Raw genomic sequence first — 9105 nt, 5'->3', positions numbered from 1 at the left:
GGCCCAGCCCCCGTGGGCTGTTCCCCGGTCAGTCCCTCGCGCTGCGAGCCGCCCGGGGCGGCGTCCTGCAGCTGCACGGGTCGTGGGACAAATGCGAGTAGCTGGAGAGAGGGATGTTTTTGATCCGTTTGAGGTGTTGCGGCCTGAGGAAAATGGCAATCGCGAGTGAGCGCTGGGTCGAGGATGCCCAGAACCGGGTTCTCGCGGTCGGCCCGGGTCGGCCGCCGGGGCCTGATGCGGGCAGGGATGGCGCGCGGAGGCGTCGCAGAGACTTGGAGCCCTCCCAGTTGTTGCCCCGACGGACCCTGCGCCGGAAGTCCTGACGGGCCTGTGGCGTCCCCCAGGCCGCCGCCTCGACCCCTTTTGCAAGCAGGCAGGTTTCCCAGGTGCAGACTGCGGGGACACTGGCCACGGCCCCCACATCCCCTTCCCAGTTTGTGCTTACTCTGTTTCTAGGACAGGAAATCCCCCTCTCCCCAATAGCCTTTTTTTCCCCCTTCAAATTATGTCTAAATCGTTCTAAGCAGATGCAGTCTTTATTTTTGAAGCTTTCCCCCATCTTAGCACCACCTCTTTCTAGCACTCACCATTTGAAAAAGTCAAGCTGTTACAGGTTGCTTAGGCAGCAATGGCCTATAACCTGACAGCAGCTAGCGTGTTTGTAAACTAACTCTCCTATTACATTTGACATTCATTCGCTCAGGGCAGAGCTGTTGATTCTCTCAGGATTTTGCCAAGTATGTAAAGTACACTTTGGAATCTCAAAATCAGCCGAGAGCCTTATAGAAAATCCAGTTCATTCTTCTCGTTTTTCAGATGAAGACACCAGGCCTAAAGAGCGTGGTCTAACTTGATCAAGGACTACACCTCTCTTTACTTAAAAAAAATTATTTAGTTTAATTATTACATTTTTTTTTTTGGAGAGGTTTTTGCCCTAGGGTGCGTGCGCTCGCCAGAAAGGAGAAATCACCCCCCAGGGGGGATGACCACGCCACAATCCCTTCTCCTCCATTCTCCTCTCGGGATCTTGGGCACGCACGCACATGCACCCGGCGTGAGTTTTAAGCCACCAGGTCTGGGCCGTGAACCGCGGTCAACTGTGGGAGTCCAGTGACATAGCCATTAAGCTAACTGCTGGTCCCAATTATTACTTATTTTTAAATTTGCCATAGGATACATGCACTCACCAGAGAGCGAGCGAGCGAAAGCCAGTCTCCGGGGCCGGGAGTCAACATCTCTATAGCTAGGCTCCAGACACCTTTGTCATTGCTCTCTTCATCATGAGAGGACTGACTGCACTGCTAGTTTAACCCACTGGCTGGAGAACTGAAGAGAAGGTATTCACTAGAAGTGACTGCACTGGGCTTGATTCAGGTTATTGAGGAAACAGGCTTGGCCACTGGGTGATGGCCCGGAAATAGTGAGGTTGGCAATATGTTTAGGTGATGTACTTTTGGAACCTAAAGCTTATCCCTCCTCAGCCTACCCAATCCTCAACTATTCCAACCCTATTCTTTGCAAAAATAGCCAATAGCATTGGTTGCTTCCTTAGGTTAAGTCATCCAAGTCCCCTTTAGCAATCTGGATATGTCTTAGTTAAGTTAGTTACCCTTAGTTAAGGGTCAACGATAAATCCATTATCGGACATCAGCTCCTTAATAAGAAACAGCACGCTGGTAAGATGGACATGGAAAAGGCTAGTTGTGATGGAGTATGCCCCCCACATGATCTGCTGCACCTTTCTTGCCCAGACCCATCCCGAATGCCTTCATTTGGATTTAGTGCCAATGGAGTCTGCTCTTGCTTGGCCCATTTATTGAGTACTTTCAGTGACCCATGCTACCTGCTTTCATTGATGAATGTTCAGTTCTTACCCAAAAGGAGGTGTTAATATCTCCATATTACAAACATTTCACAAGCCCGAGGAAGCAGGCCGAGAGAGATTGACTTGACTGCAGCGAGGCCGTCATCTGCAGTGAAATTTAAGGCTAGATCGCTTATCTCCCACGTCCAGTTAATGCTGTTTTGCGTTATATCTTGCTTCCACTTCTAGCCGGGAAGGGGATGAGAGAATCGCCTGTGGCTGATTTATTGGCGCCTGTGGTTGCCCAGAGAGGCCAAGCAGGACTCTCAGCTGCTCTCTACGCCTTAGAAAGTGGAGCTATGTGCTTCCACCCTATCTCCTGAGGGGAATGCGAAGGAGCCAGGCTGTCTAGCTGGGGAGGAGGGGCCCAAGTGCCTTGGCCGTAAAATATCCTGGCTGGGGCTATGCTGGGAAGTGTTGCATAATGCCCTCCCTACCACTGAACCAAAGTGATTTTATTTACTATGGTCTGTACATGGTTCTTGACTAACTTGTCCATTTTAGTAATAATAGGGTCAGAAAAGAGCTGAGGGTTTTATATTAGTGTAGGTTTTTTTTCCTTGCTGTTAAAAAGCAATGCAGGTGTTCTTACCTTATAAAGTTCTACACGACTTCCTGTGCCCTCCTGCTTATTCCAAATAGCATTCAAACTTCAATCTTTTGAAAGGAGAAAAAATATATATATATATATGTGTGTGCACGCACACACACACACACACATATATATATATATACACACACATACATATGTGTATATATAGTTTATAGTTACCAGTGCAGATTAGAGTCAAATTTGTTTGAGCTCCACGTTATACAATTTACTAGTTGTGTGTCCTAAGCAGGTTTTCCTTATCTATAAAGTAGAAATTAAAATAGTATATTAGTCACAGAATTAAGAGAGAGAATTTATATAGAGCACTTAGCACAAGGCCTTGCATTGTATGCAAAATATAGTATCAATATTTACTCTCTGTAATAGTAGCTATAGAAAATAACCAGTACAGTACTAGTCCCTCCAGGAAAGGAATGATACTGCTATTTGTAACTACCAAAGGAGAGTGGAGGAAGAAGAAAGTGTTTGAAGCAAACATGAGTTTCAGGATTATTGACTGAATTTATTTATACTTCTTTCCCTTTGCTGCAGGACTTTTTATTTTCTTTTCCTGGGGAAAACATGTTCATAGTGTTAAGTCAGTTATCGTTGAAATTTTTCTAATTCATTTCTCCTCTGATTACAAATCAGTCATACATGGATGATTTCTTACATGGACGTTTTCCTCTTCCTGAAAATGAGGCACTTGAAGCAAAGGGTTTCATTAGCCCGTGCAGGCACTGTGTTCTTGGAACTGTAATTCTGTGGCAAAGGAAGTACTGGTTCACCTACCTGCGGAAGTTATCATCATTTTTGTCTGTGTTGTATTCATTAAGATTTTTTTTTTTAGGGAACCAGCAGTTAGCGTAATGGCTATGTCACTGGACTCCCACGTAGTCGACCGCGGTTCGCGTCCCGGACCCAGTGGCTTAAAACTCACGCCAGGTGCGTGTGTGTGCGTGCCCAAGATCCTGAGGGGAGAATGGAGGAGAAGGGATTGCGGCGTGGCCATCCCCCCTGGGGGGTGATTTCTCACTTTCTGTCTCTCTGTCTCTCTCTGTCTGTCTGGCGAGCACACGCGCCCTATAGCAAAAACCCCTTTAAAAATTTTTTTTTTTTTTTGGAGAGGTTTTTGCGATAGGGCACGTGCACTTGCCAGAACAACAGAGAGAGACGGAGAGACAGAAAGCGAGAATCACCCGATGGCCATACTGCAATCCCTTCTCCTCCATTCTCCTCTCAGGATTTTGCGTGCACACACACACACCCAGCATGAGTTTAAGTCACTGGGTTCAGGACTCGAACCACAGTCAACTACATGGGAGTCCAGCAACATAGCCATTACGCCAACTACTGGTCCTGTGTTGTATTAGGTCTGTACTAGCATTATCATTTCCAAACGTTCTCCTGTTCTTTTTTTTTTTTTTTTTTTTAATTCATAGCTGCAGAAGACATTTTTTTTTAATTTATTTAATTTCATTTATTGTTTTTTTAATAATTATCTAATTTGAAATTTAATTTTAATTTTTTTTTAGAGGTTTTCGCTATAGGGCGCGTGTGCTCCCCAGACAGACAGAGACATAGAGACAGAAAGCGAGAAATCACCCCCCAGGGGTGATGTCACGCCGCAATCCCTTCTCCTCCATTCTCCTCTCAAGATCTTGGGCACGCATGCACACACGCCCGGTGTGAGTTTTAAGCTACCGGGTCCAGGATGCGAACCATGGTCAACTACGTGGGAGTCCAGCGACATAGCCATTATGCTAACTGCTGGTCCCAGAATTTATTTCAATTTGACCAGAGAGAGACACAGAGAAATTGACCAGAGAGAGACACAGGAGAGAGAGAAAGAAAGTGAGAAATCAAGCCACCAGGTCCGGGGTTCAAACTGTGGTCGACCATGTGGGAATGTCCAGTGCCTTAAGCACCACACCACCTGTTGTCCCCATATTATTATTGTTTTTAAATTTCACCAGAGGGGAAGGGAAAGGGAGAGAGCAAGCTGCCAGGTCCAGGACTCAAACCACAGTCGGCCATGTGGGAATACAAGGCCTTTAACCACCATGTCACCTGCTGGCCCTCTCCTGTCCTTTGAGTACTTTATTTTGTCTTTCAGAAATGTAGCCTTTTTTTTTTTTTTTTTTTTTAATAGAGGAATTTTTTCTTTCAAAAGATTATGATTTTTGGGGGTCAGCAGGTGGTGTGGTGGTTAAAGGTGCTGGACTCCCACATGGCTGACTGCGGTTCAAATCCTGTACCTGGTGGCTTGCTTTCTCACTTGCCCTCTCTCTCTCTTTCACTCTGTGTCTCTCTGATCAAACTGGAAAATAATAATTATAACAAAAAATAAAGTCAAATAGAAAAATTCTTTAAAAAAAAATTATGATTTTTTTTTTTAAGGTCAGTTAGCAATTTGGACACACCATTGCTAGCATTTTCCTTTGCCTGGTACTGTGGCTTTATCAGGCATCCCACAGTGTGGGTTAGATGGTGGTTACAGATGCAGAGTGTGCTGCCTGGGTTGGCTAACAGGCAGGAGGCCCCAAACTAACGTTTCCCTGTTCTGTTGAAGGTTTCTAGAATATAACTGCTCTTCCTGTATCATCTACCGACCACATCTCCGTCTTACCTTCTCCAGTATTGTCAGATATTTTTATAAGTGGATGTCTAGAAATTTGGAGGAGAAGGGATTGCACTGTGACCATCCCTGCCCCCCAACCAGGGGTTGGGGGTGCTTTGTCAAATTCTCTATCTGTCCCTGTCTCTGGCAAGCACATGTGCCCTATAGCAAACGAAAACAAACCTCACTTTAAAAAAGAAAAAAAAAAAGAAAATGTTCTAGTAACTTTGCAATGGATTGTAGCTGTAGAGTTCAGGTAAAATCTGGTTACGTAGCCTTAAAACAGAGGTCCCCTTCTCACTTTGCCTCTGTCCTCCTGGCAAGTGCGCACACCCTATGGCAAAATACATACATGTATACATACATACATACGTACCCTAAAAAATAAAAACAGGTCCCCCAAGCCAAGGCCATGGACTGCTGATCTGTCAGACTGCACCACAGGAGGCTGGGCAACAGGCTAGGCCATCTGTGGCTTCATCTGTGTTTGCAGCTGCTCTCCGTAGCTTGCATTGCCACACGGCCTCTGCTTCCTGGCCTCCACCTCCTGTTGGATCAGAGCTGGGTTGTCTTCCCCAGGCAGGTCCCTGGTGCCCACTGGAGAGGTTGGCAACCATTGCCTTAAAACATCAAAAGTCAGGACCAGCAGATGATGTAATGGTTGTGTCTCTGGACTCCCACATAGTTGACCACGGTTTGAGTCCCAGACCCAGTAGCTTAAACTCACATTGGGCACGTTTGCATGTGTGCCCATTCTCCCAAGAGGAGAATGGAGGAGAAGGGATTGCGGTGTGGCCATCCCCCCTGGGAGGTGATTTCTGTCTATGTCTTTGTCCCTCCTGCAAGCACATGCACCCTATAGCAAAAAACTCTCTTAAAAAAAAGGTCTATTTAGGCAAATAAGTTTAAATAACCATTTGTATACTTTCATTTTTATAAAGCAGATCAAAATTTCTTTTTCAGATTTAGAAAATTTACCCTGTATTTGATTCAATGTAGTTATAAAACCTGTCATCAGTATATATGTCAAAAGTTCCAGGTGGGTGGGACCAGCAGTTGGCGTAATGGCTATGTCTGAACTCCCATATTGTCAACCGCAGTTCGAGTCTCAGACCTAGTGGTTTAAACTCATGTTGGGCACGCGTGCGTGCTTGCTCAAGATCCTGAGAGGAGAATGGAGGAGAAAGGATTGCGGTGTGGCCATCCTCCCTGGGTGGCCATCCTTCCTGGGTTTCTCTTTGGTGAGCACATGCTCTCTATAGCAAAAATCTCTCCAAAAAAAGAAAGGACTAAGTTTAAATCAGACTTGAAATACTACTGGCACCATTTATTTAGTTATATGACTTGGTACTTTTTCTGAATCCTTTTTTGTTTATTTTTAAGTATCTATTTATTCCATGAAGAGGCGGGGGGATCCCACAGGGGGGGCTTTTTTTTTTTTTTTTTTTTTTAAGATTTTTGCCATAGGCACATGCACTCACTGGAGTGTGATGGAGATGGAGAAAGGGAAAGTGAGAAATCACCCCACCTGAGGCATAGCCACACCACAGTCCCTTCTATCTTCTCTATTCTGTTCTTGGGATTTGGGGCTGGTACACTCACACACCTGGTGTGATTTTTTCATACTGCTGGGTCCAGAACTTGAACCATGGTCAGCCATATGGAAGTTCAGTACTTAACCACAAGGCCACCTGCTGGCCCCCTGTGTCGTCCTTTTGAGATTTACCCCTAGCCTCAGCCAGCCAGGTTCACGGGCACATGTGTGTACAGGGAGACCTTAGGAGATGAACCGGTGTATTGCTTACCACTGTTGCTGACCTTTCCTGCCTCCTACTTTGTTCTTTTTCCTCATGATGGAGTGTGTAAATGTATACACGAAAGTGAGACAAAAACAAGCACCCTCTATGGACTGGCTACCCTGCAGTCCCCCTCCCCCAGTCTCCCTGCCTACCAGATCTTGGGCTTTCATGCCAGTACCTGGCATGTTTCGAGATGACCAGGCTGGGGATCCAAACTATGTCACCATGTTGCCATGTGAGATACAGGTTTTCTTGAGCATTGTATCACTGCTACATTGTGGAGCGAGCCCCTTTTCTGCTCTCTTGAACCTGCGTATCCTCAACCATAAAATGGAGATGGTAGTACCTGCTCTGCTTCATAGGGTGAAAAGAAATGGTAGGATAGGACAGCAGTTCTCACAGTCCAAGGACCTCCCCACAGGTTCCGCACTCAAGACTCTGGTAACACCACAGGATAGGACAGCAGTTCTCACAGTCCAAGGACCTCCCCACAGGTTCCGCACTCAAGACTCTGGGGTAACACCACAGGATAGGACAGCAGTTCTCATAGTCCAAGGACCTCCCCACAGGTTCCGCACTCAAGACTCTTTGGTAACACCACATTCTCGACATGTTTGAACCAAAAACAGTGGCAACATTTTGAACATAGAAGCAGATAAAAGAATGCAGCTGTTTTTTTTTGTTTGTTTGTTTTTTAGGTTTTTGTCATAGGGCACATGCACTTGCCAGAGAGAGAGGGAAGGTGGCCATCACCACCCCAGGAGGAGGGCCACACAACAATCCTTCCTCCTCCATTCTCTTCTGGGGATTTTGGGCACCGCACATGTGCCTGGCATGATTTTCTAGCCTCCGGGTCTGGACTCAAAAAACTGCATTTGGCCTTGTGGGATTCCAGTGCCTTAACCACTATGCCACCTGCTGGCCCTCCGGCTGTATTTTTTAAAGGACACTGCAAAATGTGAAAACAGTACCAGTCTTCTCACATGTTTTTTAAAACAGAGGCTTCTGTTTTTACAGAAAGAAAGTATTATGGGGCCTATCAGGTGGCAAGGTGGTTAAGGAGCTGGATCCCACATGGCCAACTGTGCAGTTCAAGTCCTGGTCTCAGGACTTGAAAAACACACTGGGTGCATGTACACGTATGCCCAAAACAAGAGGAGAATAAGAGATTTTGACATGGCCATCTCTCCTGGAGGTGTTTTCTCACTTTCTCTGTTTAGTAAATGCACACGTCCTATCACAAAAAACGTTTTTAAAAAATTTAACGTGTAATGGGTGTCTCGTCATTTTAAGTAAGCACATTTAAAATTTTTGCTTTTTTTTTTTTTTTGAGAGTTGTGTGTGTGTGTGTGTGTGTGTATGTGTGTGTGCTATAGAGAGAGACAGAAAGTGAGAAATCACCCCCTAGAGGGGATGGCCACACCACAGTCCCTTCTCCTCCAGTCTCCTCTCAGGATCTTGGACACGCACACACACACACCTGGAGTAAGTTTAACTCCCGGGGTCCAGGACTTGACCCACGGTCGACCACATGGGAGTCCAGCAACATAGCCATTACACCACCTGCTGATCCCAGATTTTTGCTCTTTAAAAAAAAATTATTGTTTTTTAATTTGCTATAGGGCATGTGTGTTCATTAGAGACAGTGAGAGGGAGAAAGAAAGAAACCTGCCAGATCCAGGACTCAGGCCGTGGTTGACCATATAGGAGTCCAATGCCTTATCTACCATGCCACCTCTGGCCCCAGATTTCTCACTTTTCATTTTTAATAAGGTAAATACTGATAAATATTATCTTCATAAACAACAGCCCTTTGTAATCCCTGATATATTCTTTCATAATCCTTAGTACTTTTTTTAATGGTTGTATACTTCCTGTTAAGATAAGTCTCCAGTGGATTAAAAACTATACATTTGGGGGCCAACAGATGGCATAGTGGTTACATCGCTGACCGCGGTTTGAGTCTAGACCCTGTGACTTGAAAATCACTCCAGGCACTTCTGTGTGCCTACCCATGACCCCAGGAGGAATAGGGATTGCAGTGTGACCATACCCCCAGGAAGTGATTTCTCACTTTTCTTCTCATTGCCTCTGTCTCTCTCCCCAACGAGGGCACACACCCTAAGGCAAAAATCTCTCTCTAAAAAAAAGACTAACATTTGAAAAAAAAATTTAAAAATTACCCAATGGCATGCTAGAGTTACAGAAGCTGGCCTGAGGTCTGCCATCG

The sequence above is a fragment of the Tupaia chinensis genome, unplaced genomic scaffold (genome assembly GCF_000334495.1).
Source record: "Tupaia chinensis unplaced genomic scaffold, TupChi_1.0 Scaffold000075_1, whole genome shotgun sequence".
NCBI lineage: Eukaryota > Metazoa > Chordata > Mammalia > Scandentia > Tupaiidae > Tupaia > Tupaia belangeri.
Note: the sequence above shows the minus strand (reverse complement) of the source record.